The 16,392-nt window shown below is 46.5% G+C and overlaps 1 pseudogene; it reads left to right on the top strand.

Moving 5' to 3' along the window:
- Nucleotides 1-12,928, top strand: part of LOC141203879 (UDP-glucuronic acid decarboxylase 1-like) — a 1,228,705-nt pseudogene extending 1,215,777 nt beyond the window's left edge.
- The last annotated feature ends 3,464 nt before the right edge of the window (nt 12,929-16,392 follow it).

Here is a 16,392-nt window from a genome sequence, read left to right on the forward strand (position 1 = left end):
GGGACAGCACGGCTCCTAGCCCGATGTTACTTGCGTCGGTGTAGAGGATAAAGGGCTGGCTGTAATCCGGGTACGCCAGGATTTCATCCCCCGTGAGGGCCATCTTCAGCTGGCGGAAGGACTCTTCTTCCAACTTCTCCCATCTGAAGGGCGGCTTCTGGTTCTTGGCCTTCCGGGACTGGCCTATCAGGAGGTCCTGCATAGGAGCTGCCTTTTTGGTGAAACCGGGGATGAACCTGCGGTAGTAGCCTACCAACCCGAGGAACTGCCGCACTTCCTTTACACTGGAGGGACTTGGCCATTCCTTAATTGCGGTGATCTTATCAGGGTCGGGAGCCACTCCGTCAGCGCTCACCACGTGTCCCAGGTACTGCACCTTTGGTTTCAGGAGGTGACACTTGGAGGGTTTCACCTTTAGGCCGTAGCTTGCCAGAGCTTCGAACACTTCCGCCAGGTGTTTCAGGTGGTCCTCATAAGTCTTAGAATATACGATGACATCGTCCAGGTACAACAGGACCGTCTCGAAGTTTCTGTGGCCCAGACAGCACTCCATTAATCGTTGGAAGGTTCCTGGTGCGTTGCAGAGTCCGAACGGCATACAGGTAAACTCGCTAAGTCCCATCGGGGTGGTGAATGCGGTCTTCTCCCGGTCCGCCTCTGCTACAGGAACCTGCCAGTACCCACTAGTGAGATCCAAGGTAGAGAAGAAGTTAGCAGATCTTAAAGCAGCCAAAGACTCCTCTATCCTTGGTAAGGGGTACGCATCCTTGTGTGTGATACGGTTGATTTTCCGGTAATCTACACACATCCTCATGGTGTTGTCTTACTTTTTGACTAAGACTAGTGGAGCTGCCCAGGGGCTACAGCTATCCCTGATCACCCCAGCCTCCTTCATGTCTCTAAGCATCCCCTTGGCGTGTTGGTAGTGTGCAGGGGGTACGGGTCGATACCTCTCTTTTATGGGAGGATGGTCTCCCGTGGGGATGTGGTGTTCTACCCCCTTGACTCGCCCGAAGTCTAACGGGGGTTTACTAAACACTCTCTCGTACTCTTGAACCACCCGATAGACTCCCTGTTTCTGGTGTGAGGGAGTGGAGTCAGTACCCAAATGTAGTTGCTGACACCAGTCCTCCATTGTTTTCTTAGAGCCGTTACCTTCCTCCGGGTGAGATGGAGGCAAGGGTTCCACAGATTGTATAGCATTTTGGTTAATGGTATATAACTTGGCTAGCGTGGCATACCGGGGCAGGTACACTTCCCTCTTCCCGACATTTATTATGCGAACGGGCACCCTCCCATGGCGTACATTGACCACCCCCCGTGCTGTCAAAATGGTGGGCCTACTGTCTGAGTAAACTGGTTCTACCATTGCCTGGTAATCTCTACCTCTCAGACCAATAGCTGCCCGGCACCAAATCATCATTTCACTTTTCGGGGGCATGGCAATAGGGAAAGGGTCACACATTCGCACGCTACCAATCTCACCACCGGAGAGTTCTAGCTGTTGCCGTCGCATCAGTGCCCGGATCTCTTTCTGGAGCACTCGCTGCTGGCCGGAGCTGGCGTTCTTGGCAACCTGCTGTAAAAGGAAAATCACCTCTGCAAGACAATTTTCAATTACATTAGTTCCTAGAGTTATCTTTGGGTGACTCTCGTGTTTGTCAATGTCTACAATGATCAGTCCCTGTGCTGCCAGTTCGACTCTACCGATTTTAATGGTCACCTCTTTAAATCCAATCTGTGGCACGGGCTGACCATTGCTGGCGATGATACTCAAGTCGTCGTCAGGGTAGCGGGTGATATCCGAGTCATTCCAGTACTGCTTGAAGAGCACGTACGGGATGGTGGTGACCTGTGACCCGGTGTCCAGTAGGGCACTCATAGGAATGCCATCCAGTACGACGGGTAAGAGTGGACGTCCTCCCACATATTTGTCGCGCCAGTTCGATGGGCCTGGTGATCTTTTTCCTGGGGGTTGGCCCTCTACCCCAGGTTGTGCCAGTTTAAAGGACAGTACCTTGCCATATGTCCGGGTTGATTGCAGCGGCGGCAGATGGGTCGTCCGTCCTCGTTGTATCGGTCGCTGGGTCTCCCTCTGGCCGGTGGGGTCCTCCTTGGTCGACGCCACGGGATGTCCTCCGGTCCGGATGCCAGCTGGATCTTCCCTGGAGTGGAAACCTGTAAAGACTGCACAGTTCGGGTTAGCGCAGCAACGCTTTTAGCTAGCTCTTGGACCTGATGGTGCAGGTCTGGAGCCGGGTCATTGTTCAAAGCCTGCGCATCAGCTCCCACAGGCCCTGCCGACAAGGGTGCCGCCTCCTGGTGGTAAGTGGTAGTGGGGCGTCTGTGGGTCACAACGCCACCTGGTGCCGGTTCTCGGAGCACCCGGATGGCTCTGTCCTTGAACTGTGCAAATCCCAGATGAGGGTCCTGTAAGGCCATTGCCCGCAACTGGGTTCGGTGGGCATTGCAATATAAACCCTCTATAAATTGTTCAGTCAACAGCCTGTCCTCGTCTCCCACGCCGTCAGGGTCGGTCTGCTTAATGGCTCTCAGGGCCTCTTGTAGGTTCAGGGCATAGTCCCTTATACTCTCGTGTGCTCGCTGCTTGCACCCGTAGAATCTAAGCTTGATCTCGGCTGAGGTGCGGGTATCAAAGGTGTCCCTCAGCCGGGTTAGTATCCCTGCGACAGTCCTCCCCCCAGGTGGCCAGGACTTTACCTCCCTTCGGGCTGCCCCAGTTAATTGGGCCACCAGGATGCTCACTTTTTGCTCTTCTGTGAGGGGGTACACCTGGAAGAGGCTATCCAGCTTTTCTCTAAAGTCATGCAGGGTATGTGACTCCCCTGAGTACTGGGGTAGCCAGGCCGCTCCCGGGATATAGGGCATGGTGAAAGGCATGACTGCAGCAGCGGTGGCGCTGGCGGGGGTTGAGGCAGTGAAGCTCTCCTCCGTATCCGACATCCTCCTCCCCCCTAGTGGACCGTGGCCTACCTTGCGATGATCCTCTTCCGTAGGCCGCGGCTCCGCAGTAGATCGTCAAGGTTGAGGACCTTCCGTCGCGCTCCTGTGACGTCGGCGTCTGCTGGGCTCCTTCCAGGACCTTACGCGACGTCCGGACGTGAGGCGGGGCTTCAGTTCTCGCGCGCTTTCGGAGTCCACGCCCCTCTTCTTCCCGCGCGACATCTTCAAGATGGCGTCCAACGGCGGGAAAACTCCATGGAAGGCGGGAAGAAGGCTGAAAATGGCGCCGGATGGCGGGAATCTTCACCGATGGCGGGAAGAAGGCTGAAGATGGCGCCGGAATCTTCACCACAGGTAAGTTTGAACAGTCTTTTTCAGGCACGCAGTACCCGGTGGTTGCGGGCACGGAATCCTGCCGACTACGCCAAAAGTTGACGCACCTGTGTTGACGCACCTGGGCCTGTGTCGCACAGCGTTGCGCATGCAGGAGCTTACCCGGAGCCGGATCTGTTGAGGGTTGTAGTCTCGTGGCGGTGACCCGGTCCGTGCCCAGGGAGTCAGACTAAGTGGCGTTGTATTAGCGGTAGATGTTGGACGACTACGCCACCCGTTGAATGCAGCGAAGGAGCTGCCGCTGCAGGGCAGACCGCTGAGGCCGGTGGTAGGATTGTGCAGTGTGGTAGTATCACCCCCAACGGGAGGGGTATGGCCTCAGGGCAGCCGACGTGGATGATGGGGGTATCAGGAATCACTCAGAGACGATGCGGTGTAGTTCAGGGTCTTTACTGGTGATAAAGATAGACCCTCCCGGAGTACTGGCTAGCGATCGGGGCCTGGTCAGTCCTTGAGCAGATGGGATCTCCCCTGGCCAGGCGGAGTTGTAGGCCTCCCAAACTGACTGTACTCTTCTGGCTACCTTGCTAGAGGCGGGTATAAGTAGCCCACGTCCCTGAGTGTACCGTGTGGTGCTCACCCGTATGGCCGGTGACTCGGGGCCTTCTAGTGGCGTCCGCTCCACGACGGCGGTGCTGGTCCCACGCGTGTGACCGTGCCTTCGGGTTTCTTGGCCAGAGGACCTGAAATCCCCTGCCGGGCGGTTTCTGCTGCTGGGTAAAGATTAGTCCCCACAGCCTCGGACTCCGGGTCCGGTGATAGCTTCTCAGTCAGGGCGAGCTCTGCAGCTGCCAGCCCCTGACTCCTTATAGCACTGCTCCCACAGAGCTCCTGATGTTCTTCTCCTATATCTGCTGCTCTTCTCTGTCTCTACTTCTTCTCTACTCACTAACCCTGCCTCAGCCCTAGGTTTATATAGGGGAAGTTCTTCCCCTCCCAGGACTGGGCAGGAGGTGTGGCATGCATAGGATCCCTGACCAAGAGACCTCCCACCTGCTCTCAGACGTAATATCTCTATCACTGTGGCAACCAGACCCCTGGGGTGTCACATTTCTACAATGTGACAGCCCTTGACATATTTGTAGACAGCTATTAAGTCTCCTCTCAGTCTTCTTTTTTGCAAGCTAAACATTCCCAAATCCTGCAACCGTTCCTCATAGGACATGGTTTGCAGACCAGTCACCATTCTGGTCGCTCTTCTCTGAACTTGCTCCAGTTTGTCTATGTCTTTTTTAAAATGTGGTGCCCAAAACTGTACACAGTATTCCAGATGAGGTCTGACCAAAGAGGAGTAAAGACCGATAATGACTTCACGTGATCTAGACTGTATGCTTCTGGAAACCCAGAAGAGCACACCATCCTGGAATTTGCCAGATTAATTAAGCAACTTGTTGGTGAGTTCTCGCCCCCCTGAGAAATCCTGCCAATAGTTTATTAGATGTGTAATCACAAGGTGGATAATTGTGCACTGTGCGTGAATTGCTGATAAAGGTCTGTGATTAGTATTGATACCAAATTTTTTTTCTTACAAGTGTTTTATTGATTTTATATCTTCACCCAATGGCAATGCACTCTTGTTGGCTTGTAAAATTGCCTTATCCCAGTCTATAAATGTCTACTGACATAACATGTAAATGGTATTTTTTTAGGCATGTTCTGCTACATCACTGTCTAAATGAAAATGTATTCTTCCAATTGTCACTATTTGTCCTTGCAGCTCGTATCTTCCTATTGAAAGGGAACCTGTCCCCATGAAAATGCTCTGAAATCTATTGGCATTGTGTTATGGTCAAGGAGCATCTGAGCAGATTGCTGTATACTGGACATTTGATACAGTATAAAGTAAATCCATTGGGGTTTTCCCTCGAACAAAAGTTCATTTTAATCAAGAGTTTTTGGAATAATAATTTCCACAATTGGATGTATTTAAATAAAATGTTCCTGTGTGGAGATGATCTTATAAATGTGCCCCTGCTGTGTACTGTGTAATGGCTCCTGGGCAGGGGAGGAAGCACAAGATTATACAGACATTACAGCACGGGATCACAGATGATTCTTTCTCTGAGGTAAAACATTTCACTGCCTGTTTTTAAACAATGTTTTACTTCAGAGAATCATTTGCAATCTCGTGTTGTAATGTCCACATACTTTTTTTTTCCCCCAGCCAGGTGCTGCGGTATGATCAGACCATGCTCCTGCAAGGTCAGACACAGCAAGGGACAATTTATAAGATTATCTCCACGCAGGAACATTTTATTTTAATACATTGAATTGTTATTATTCCAAGATGATTAAAATGAACACTTGCTCTTGAGAAAAACCCTTTAAATTCTTGCTTGTTCTTGGATTAGAGGGACGGGGGCTGGTCTGATCCGTGATTGACGGCCTTCACGGTCTAATTATTCAAGACATACTGGCAATGAATGAGTTACTCCACCCACTGGACCACTGTATTTTCTTTTCTCTTTTTATCACACAATTTTGATAATGAACAGAGTATTTTTTTTTACAAAAATATTTTGGTTATGCTGCAACTCCGAACTTTTACAGCAAAAATAGTCTCTCCAGTAAAAAATAAATAAGTAAAAAAAAGTAGTCTCCATTCTTGATATTTAAATGGAAACTGCTCTTCCATATCCATTTGGCGTCTGGAAAATAGAGCAGGTGCCCTCACTGTGACCACGCTGCTGCTGGACCTCATTTGTGACTTGTCCTTCTCATGCATTATACTTACATGTGTTATTGCTCATTCAGACGATGATTTTTCTCATACCCAAAAAAACTGAACAATTTTTCATCTGTGTTCTGGTCCGTGTCCGTTTTACCATCAGCTTCATCAGTTTTTTGTTTTCTCATATGCAAAAGCAAAATAAAAACTTGGTGTCTCGGGCTTCTATAAGCAAACAGACAGCACATGTGATATGTTTTCTTTTTTCTTTAATGGACCCATAGACTTGGCGAGTTTGACCTGTGAACTTGATCAAAATCGGACATGTCTTTGGGTAATTTTGCAGTGGTCTGCCCCAAAATACAAACATGTGAACTGCGCCGTAGACTATAAAATATGTACAAGTTCTATCAGTGTTTTTCGTGTTTAAATTGGCGTCTTAATGAGGCTTTGGTAGGAGAACATCATAGGCCAGGCATATTTTTATTTTTTACCCATGGCAAACATTGGACACTACGATACTGCACTTAACATTCTATGACTTATAAAGATGAGCAAAAAGATTTTCACTACCTTGTTCCAAGGTACTTTTTGTACTTTGCGGCTGCCATCCCAAGGAAGAGGAAACTTCCTGGGCCATCACTTGAATGCCAACATAATGGGCACTTCTTGCGATTACATAGACCCTGCCATATAATGGTAAAATGCTCTTCATGACATTGCTGGGGTCCACTAATCGCAAGATGCCGGCATTCGAGTGTCAACCGAGGAAGATCGTGCTGCGCTGGTTAAGATGCCATGGAGCGCCAAAGTCAATAATCTTTTTTGCTTTTTTTTTTTTTAATGGTTCAAAGAAGGAAAAAAAAACACAAACCACTATTAAGTATATGTTCTTCCATTATAGTGGTGGAGAAATACAGTTTCTTTCAGAAGCTCAAGATGATCCACAAAGGCGAAAACCAGATATCAGGAAAGCCAAGCTTCTACTTGGATGGGAACCTGTGGTATGTATACTGGAGTTTAATCATAGCATCACTGCCTCAGTAGAGGTAAAAAAATATATATCTGTATGTGTGTTATATATAGTGTTGAGCGATACCTTCCGATATCAGGAAATATCGTATCGGATTGGATCGGACCGATACCCAAAAAATATCGGATATCGCCGATTCCGATACCGGAAACCAATGCAAGTCAATGGGACACAAATATCGGAATGAAAATAAACCTTTTCTTTCCTTGTAGGTTAATTCTACATGAAGTAAAACAACTAAGAATAATGTAGAATGTATTACGCGAAAAGCCGGCAATTCATCAGCGGCATACACCGGTACCCGACAATTTACAACAGAAAGAATAGAGCTTCACACATAGATTAGATAGATAGAAACATGTCAGTCACATATATATGAAGTACAGTGACAGTGTTGCTTACTGTACTTGTCATTTAGTGTAAAGGATTTATTTAAAAATATAATAGTGTTTTCATGCACCGTCTCTTTAAAAAAGCCGGCCGGCAATTCAGCATCTGTACCCGACAATTTAGAATATAAGGAATAGAGAATCATACATAGATTAGATAGATAGAAACATGTCAGTCACATATATAAGAAGTACAGTGACAGTGTTGATTACTGTACTTGTCATTTAGTGTTAAAATAAAGGATTTATTTTTAAAAAAATTGGCGTGGGGTTCCCCTTAATTTTAGTCTCTAGCGGAGGTTAAGCAGACGGCTGGGGCAGATGTTTGAAGCCTGGGAAGGGGGTAATACCCACGGAGCTTCCCAGGCTACTAATATCAGCCCCCAGCTGAATACCTAGCCTTTACTAGCTATTAAAATGGGGGACCCCCTCAAAAAAATGACGTGGGGTCCCCCCTAATTTAATAGCTAGCAAAGGCTAGGCAGACAGCTGGAGGCTGATATTAATAGCCCAGGAAGGGTGCCATGAATATTGGCCCCCTCCCAGGCTAGAAACACCAGCCGTCAGCCGCCCCAGAAATGGCGCATCCATAGGATGCGCCAACTCTGGCACTTAGCCTCGCTCTTCCACGCTGCCCTGTAGCGGTGGCAGTGGGGTAATAGGGTTGGGGTTGATGTCAGCTTATAATGCCAGCTGACATCAAGCCCAGGTTAGTAATGGAGAGGCGTCTATAAGACACCCCCATTACTAACCCCATAGTCAAAGTTAAAAAAAAAACACAAACACCCAGAATAAAGTCCTTTAATTGAAATAAACACACAATTCTTTATTGTTCTAAATTAAACCATACTTACCATCACGCCCATTCCAGCTGAAGCCAACGATCTCCTGCAATAAAAGAAAAATAATAAAGCAACCTCATCCTTACCTTTCCATGGTTCCCAGGACAGCTCCAGCTCAGCTACATCGAGATGACAGGCTGGACCGCAGCAGAACGCTGCCATCCAGCCTGTCATCCCGCAGACACTGAGAAGCGCAGGCATGCTTGCGCTCCTTAGTGTCTCTCTGTGACGGCATCCAGATGAGCCGAGTTCATGTCCAATGAACTCAGCTCACCTCATGCACGTCACTGACAGCGTGGGAAAATTCTCACGCTGAAGCGCTGAGTGCAGGAGAATTTTCCCACGCTGTCAGTGACGTGCATGAGGTGAGCTGAGTTCATTGGACATGACCTCGGCTCATCTTTATGCCGTCACAGAGAGACACTGAGGAGCGCAAGCATGCCTGCGCTTCTCAGTGTCTGCGGGATGACAGGCTGGATGGTAGCGTTCTGCTGCGGTCCAGCCTGTCATCTCGATGTAGCAGAGCTGAAGCTGTCGTGGGAACCATGGAAAGGTAAAGATGAGGTTGCTTTATTATTTTTCTTTTATTGCAGGAGATCGTTGGCTTCAGCTGGAATGGACGTGATGGTAAGTATAGTTTAATTTAGAACAATAAAGAATTGTGTGTTTATTTCAATTAAAGGACTTTATTCTGGGTGTTGTGTTTTTTTTAAATACTTTACTAGAAATTCATGGTGGTCATGTCTAATATTGGCGTGACCCCATGAATTTCGGGCTTAGGGCCAGCTGATAATGCCAAGCTGGCCTTAACCCCTTTATTACCCAGTGAGCCACCGCACCAGGGCCCTGGATGAGTTGGGTACAGCGCCAGAAGATGGCGCTTCTATGAACGCGCCATTTTCCGGGGCGGCTGCGGACTGCAATTTGCAGCGGGTGGGGCCCAGAAAGCTTGGGCCTCCCTGCGCTGCAGATTCCAGCCCCCAGCTGCCTAGTTGTACCTGGCTGGACACAAAAATAGGGCGAAGCCCCACGTATTTTTTTTTTAAATTATTTCATGAATTTCCTGAAATAATTAAAAAAAAATTGACGTGGGGCTTCGCACTATATTTGTGTCCAGCCAGGTACAGCAGGCAGGAACGGGCTGCGCCCAACCACCAGCTGCCTATTTGTACCCGGCCGGACACAACAATATAGGGAAGCCCTTTCTTTCTTTATTATTTCATGAATTTCATGAAATAATTTAAAAAAAAAAATACGTGGGGCTTCTCCCTATTTTTGTGTCCAGCCAGGTACAACTAGGCAGCTGGGGGCTGGAATCTGCAGCGCAGGGAGGCCCAAGCTTTCTGCTTTCCCCCCCCGGTGCAAATTGCAGTCCGCAGCCACCCCGGAAAATGGCGCGTTCATAGAAGCTGGATGCTGTACCTGGCTGGCATACAAAAATATGGCAAAGCCCACGTCAAAATTTTTGGGAAAAATCAATTAAAAAATAAATAATAATTTAGGGACTGCATCTTTATTAACTCCTCAAATGTCATTTAGTGTTAAAATAAAGGATTTATTTAAAAAAAATTGGCGTGGGGCTCCCCATAATTTTAGGCTCTAGCGGAGGTTAAGCAGACGGCTGGGGCAGATGTTTGAAGCCTGGGAAGGGGGTAATACCCACGGAGCTTCCCAGACTACTAATATCAGCCCCCAGCTGAATACCTAGCCTTTACTAGCTATTAAAATGGGGGACCCCCCCCAAAAAAAATGACGTGGGGTCCCCCCTATTTAATAGCTAGCAAAGGCTAGGCAGACAGCTGGGGGCTGATATTAATAGCCCAGGGAGGGTGCCATGAATATTGGCCCCCTCCCAGGCTAGAAACACCAGCCGTCAGCCGCCCCAGAAATGGCGCATCCATAGGATGCGCCAACTCTGGCACTTAGCCTCGCTCTTCCACGCTGCCCTGGTGCGGTGGCAGGGGGTAATAGTGGTGGGGTTCATGTCAGCGCCAGCTGCCATGAAGCCCAGGTTAGTAATGATGGGCGTCTATAAGACACCCCCATTACTAACCTACAAAGTGTTAAAAAGAAAAAACACACTACACCCAGAAAAAAATAATTTATTTGAAATAAAACACACAATTTTATTTAATTCTTAGTTTACTAAAAAAAAAATAGTTACCTGTCCACGTTCCTGCGCTGATCTCCCATGCACAGCTGTCACATCTGGAGATGGTGACAGCTGTGCATGGCTGCTGTAAGCTCACACTGCCGGGAACACGTCCGCTCCCGGCAGCGGGAGCCCCTGACTGAGGTCACCGGAGTGCATTCAGGCAGCGCAGCTCCGGAGACCTCCTTTACCGCACTGCTGTACCGTGGGAATTTCTCACGATACAGCAGGGCCGTAAAGGAGCTAACCGGAGCAGCGCTGCCTGAACTCCGGCGAACCCGCTTATGCAATGACGGGGCTGCTTTACGGCCCCATCATTCTAGCGGCGGCAGCGGTTCAGAGCGGTCACATTCTATGTGGCTGCTCTAAACTGGAGATCTTCGTGGGACACTCGTGGACTACTACGGAGGGGTAAGGATAAGGTTGTGGTTTATTATTTTATATTTTATTACAGGAGATCGATGGCTTCGGGGAATTAGGTGTCTAGGTGAGTATAGGTGTAGTTTTTTATTTTTTACTTTATTTTAGGTGGCGATCGGCGGGGACAGGTAATGTATGAACTAATTTATTGTAGGTAACCACTGGCCACCAATGACATGTATTTAAAATTTATTGGGGACACAGTAGGGAAATTTATATAGCAGGATCAGGCTGATGGGAACTACTGCTCCCATCGAGCTGATCCTGCTGGCACGAGTGGACAGGGGACAGACATAGGCCGATGGGAGTAGTAGTGTCACATTGGCCTATGTCTGCCTGCATGCACACACCCGCAGACATCGCACAGACACCGCACACACTCGCAGACATCTCACAGACACCGCAGACACTCGCAGACATCGCACAGACACCGCACACACTCGCAGACATCGCACAGACACCGCAGACATCGCACAGACACCGCGCACACCCGCACACATCGCACACACCCGCACACATCGCACAGACACCCCGCACACACTCGCACAGACACCCACACACACCAATCATGACGGGCTGATCGTCTGGGAGGTGAGGCTGACCTGTGCGGCCGTGGGAAAGTTCATGTGAGTTCATGCAATGCAGTCAAGCATGAACTCACGTGAACCCTCTGAGGGCACCGCGGCTACTTCAAATGAACAGCTGATCAGCATCACCTGATACCTCAGCTGTTCATTTGAAATAACCGGCGGGAAAGCGCAGCACAGAACGGGAAAGCCGGCGGTGAAGTCTTTTCACTGCCGGCTTCCCTGCCCGGGTCCTTCGCTCCCCGCTCCTTGGTGCTGCGGGGTGGGAGGCTGCGGGGAAGCAGTATGGGGCTGTGTGATTGTTTAAAAGCCGGCGGCTTTTTACCGCCCGCCGGCTATTAAACAATCAGGAGAATTCTCCCACGCTGGGATGGCATTCTGATGACAGGCTGGATCTCAGCTGAGCGCTGCCATCCAGCTTGTCATACTTCAGAGACACTGCAGAGCGCAGGCATTATGGGAACTTCCGATTCCGGTATTCGATATTGTAAAAGTATCGGAATTAAGTATCGGAATTCCGATACCGCGAATATCGGCCGATACTCGATATTTCAGTATCGGAATGCTCAACACTAGTTATATATTATATCATTTCATATATATACTATTAATCTATTTTTTTTTTAGATTGTTCTTGTTGACTTTGGTGTAAGTTCAGAAAGCTACGGTAACATGGTTTTTCTTGCTATTCTCTCTTCTCAGGTTCCACTAGAGGAAGGCTTGAATAAAACAATTCACTACTTTAGTAAAGAACTTGAATACCAAGCAAATAACCAATATATACCCAAGCCAAAACCGGAGAGAATAAAAAAAGGTAGAATGCGACATAACTGAACACTCCGTGAAGAAGAGGGGCTATCTTGATGGTTTACAGGATGTAATTTTTGTTCTCCCTTTCCCCTTGTTTCTTTTACAAGAAAATAGAGACTTCTGAGGGGCTATCATGAAGAATAAAACTGGAATTTCCCTATGAAGCTTGCTTTAAAGGAATGGATGTGCCTAATAACATTTGAGAACTGCAAACATTGCCTTGCACTTTTTAAAGATGTCTTTCTATGTACAGTAGAGTAGGAAATACATGGAAATCTCCACATTTTATATATCTTGCCGTGACTGTTTTTGACAACTGTCTGAGGACAGGTCAGCCCTATTGCTGGTGGTGGGGCCAGCTAAGAATCACCATTTAGTCCTTTCAGACTCTGCCGAATACAACGGGTTTAAATTACTAGTTTCTTTTTGAAGCTGAAGCAGACATGGAAATAAAAATGCCAATTTATTTATATATGTTTAAAGAATATGGTAGGTCCATTAATATGGTATGTACTCTATGCATTACATTGGGGCAGTCTTGTAAGGGTCCACTCTTTCATACTGCCAATTTAGATATACTCCTGAAGAGTGGGAAAACATGTGGGAAAGCTTTGTCTTTTTTTGTTACTTAAACCTTATCTTTGTTCTCCTCAATGTTCACAAAGCTGTACATTTCAATTTGAAAGCAGCTCTGATAAATAAGAATATTTTGAGTCACTATTGTGTTGTTAAGTGTATTCTTGGATAAAGAAAATAAAGTATTATCAGTTTATGGTGGTTGAATATGCTATTTTAATAAAATAAATAATATTTAACTGGTGCTTTTCTTGTCTATATAAATTTACATTGCTCTTTGAGTAAGTGAAAACTATTTTCTTAAAGGAACTGTCTGGTAACTTTATATTGATGACATATCCAATAGCTCCAATATCCAATAGGTAAGTCATCAATATAAAATAGGTAGGGGCTTGACACCCCACCAATTAACTGTTTACATCTTGTCCCCACAGGTGATAATTGTGTGGAGTGAAACATTGCATTTCATACACAGTGGGATGCTGCCAACCTACTTCTATTTATTTGAATAGCAGCGGATGTGAAGTATTCGGTCGCAGTCAATCACTATTTGGTTGGCGGAGCTCTGCTGTTCTGCTTCGAAACTATTCCCTTCCAGCCACCGACACACAAAACTGATCGATAGCTGTCAGGTCAATCTGATATTGATGACCTATCCTAAGGATAGATCACCAATAATAAAGTACTGGACAACCCCTTTAAGCCCTTTACAACTAATGATGGACATAGCACATCATGAGCGGGTGTCACTTCTGGCACCATGACATGCTATGTCCGTCATGACTTTAAACAGTCACTGCATGTAAAAACGCAGTGACAGTTCAGTGCCGACAGCTGTCACTGATGGCTGGGTGGCACGGGAAGAGGTGCGGGGACCTATGCCATCAGCCCCCGGACTCAGGGTGCTGTGATCAGTCAGTCAATCTGACTGACTGATCACAGCATAAGCGCGCATTGGTTTTGGAAAAACAAGTTGGGGCTTTAATGATTTTTCTTTCTAAGAAAACGATTCCATCTTGCCACCCTTTCCCACAGGCCAGACATATGAAGAATACTGGAGATTGTTGTCATAATTCAGTAGACAACCAGTATTTTCCAAAATTTCTTGCAGCTCCTTTAATGTTGCAGTTCTCCTCTTGACAGCGTTCCAGACCAATTTTCTTCTAGTATTTTTATTAATATTTGAGGCACGTTCAGTTCTAGGTAATGTAACTGTTGTGACAATTTAAGCCACATCTTGATTACTGTCTTCATCAATGTTCCATGGTTCTAATATCTTGGAATTTATTTATTTTTATACCCACCTTCTGACTGGTAACTTTCAACAATGAGATCCCTTTGCTGTCTTGCAAGCGGTTTACAGACCATGGCCTTTTCTGTTAAATGCAAGTAAGAAAATGTCAGGAAAATCCTACAAGATTATATGCGGTTAATCAGAATAACTAAACATAGTCAGCCGTGTACGGACTACTATTTAACATGAGTTTAAATGTGATTTGCTAATTTTTAACACAATCACATCCCGAGTTGTTAGAGGGTGTTCACACTTATACAACCACATTAATTTAGTTTTATTTCGCCCTCAATATTATTTCAGTTTGTTTCTGAATGAATTTGTGCAGATTATGGGCAACATTAAAGTTGGAAAAAGTTCTGAAATTAATTATTTCTTCTTAGTATAATTTTTTTTTCATGACAAAGTCCTGGCATTTTAACAGGGGTATGTAGACTTATTTCTTCTGTAACTAATACTCTACAAGATGCCATATTTTTTGTGCAATTTTGGCTGATGGGACAACAGATTTGAAATGGTTAAAGTGGCGAAAATGTTATGTAGTTTTCTAAAACAGTAAGTTTGTGATGAAGGTTTATAACGGTGCCGGATAAATAAAGGGGAAAAACTATTGAGTCCACTAGATTAACCCCTTAAGGACCGAGCCACTTTGTAGGTTAATGGCCTGGCCTCATTTTTTAAATGTGATCAGTGTCACGTTCTGAGGTATTGCAGTGGGAAAAAAATTCCAAGTGCGTTGAAATTGCAAAAAAAGTGCAATTCCACAATTGTTTTGGAGTTTATTACCATATTAATTTTACAGTAAAAGTGACCTGGCAATTTGGAATGAGTGAACCCGAAAGGTAAAGTTCGGGGTCCGTACCGAGCCCCAAACACTGACATTTTACTATACGTCCAGTTTCCTGTTCGGGTTCGCCAGTCTAATAAAGCTTGTTGAAAGTATTAGCATGGCTGTGATTGGCCAGCGCAGCACGTGACCCGGCCTGTATAATGGCCTCATTACGAGTGTCGCAATTATGCCCTCATTAGTGTAGGGATAGGATGCAGCTGGAGTGATGGACAGATTCTGACTGTGCACTCTGCAAACTAGCCACTGTGTGTACTGTGCCTTTAAGCCGCCATGTATACTCTCCCCTCCCCCACACCCCCGTCTGTGAGAGTACTGTGCCTTTTTAAGTCTCTGTGTTTTCTAGCAGTCTTGGAAATAAACAATTGGCATCAGCTGTCTTGTTGCCATTTCTAGGCCCAAGAAATAATTTCTCAGGACCGCTGTGTGTTTTCTAGTAGTCTTGGAAATAAATAATTGGATCAGCCATCTCATCATTCAAAGGCCAAATAAATAATTTTTTGAAGTCTGTGTGTGTGTGTTTTCTAGTTGTCTGGGAAATACATAATTGGCATTAGCCAGCTCGTTGCCATTTATAGGCCATAGAAATAATTTTTCAGGACCACTGTGTGCTTTCTCGTAGTGTTGCAAATAAATCTATTCTTCTGCCATCTCTTTACGAGTAGTGTTTAGAAAAACCAGTTCCAAAAAATGAGAGCATCAAATGGGGGACGTGGCCGTGGTGTCACAAAAAGCTTTTACATCCAGGTACTTAATAGATGACGTCTCTGGAGTCATCCTCTTCCTTTTCTTCTTAATTTTGTCGAGACGCCATGATGACTTTTCTCATCCACAGCTCGTCTCGGCAGCCTTCCATCTTCTCAGGTCTTCTGCAGCACATACACAATGCCCTTATTATATAGCTCCTGAATAAAAATATCTGTCCTATGCTGAGCCCCTGAATAAATAATTGCCCCTCACTATATTCTCTGCACAAAATATGGCCCACACACTGTGCCTCTTATGGTACATGCTCCCCACACTGCCCTCTCCTTTCCATACTGGGCCCCCTCTTCACACTGTCCTCTCCTTTCCATACTGGGCCCCCTCTTCACACTGTCCTCTCACTGTCCCCTGTATACGACAGTCTCTATACTGTGCCCACTCATCACACTCCCTCTCCTTGGTATACTGTCCGCTCCTGGCTGTGCCCTTACAATGTCCCCCCATGCTACCCCTCCACATACACACTATTCAGTCTTTATTCAGTGCCCACTCACATTTTTCTCCCCCCATACTGTCTCCTCGCACTATTCCCTCACACATCTCCCCTTCCCATCTCATACATTTAACCTCTCTTTTTCCATACGGCCTCCCCACACATCTTCCCCACTCACCATACTGTGTTTGCACCGATCCCCCCCTCCCCCATACATGC

The sequence above is a fragment of the Phyllobates terribilis genome, unplaced genomic scaffold, assembly GCF_046119375.1.
Source record: "Phyllobates terribilis strain yellow unplaced genomic scaffold, ASM4611937v1 Scaffold_125__1_contigs__length_5108534, whole genome shotgun sequence".
In the NCBI taxonomy this organism is placed as follows: domain Eukaryota; kingdom Metazoa; phylum Chordata; class Amphibia; order Anura; family Dendrobatidae; genus Phyllobates; species Phyllobates terribilis.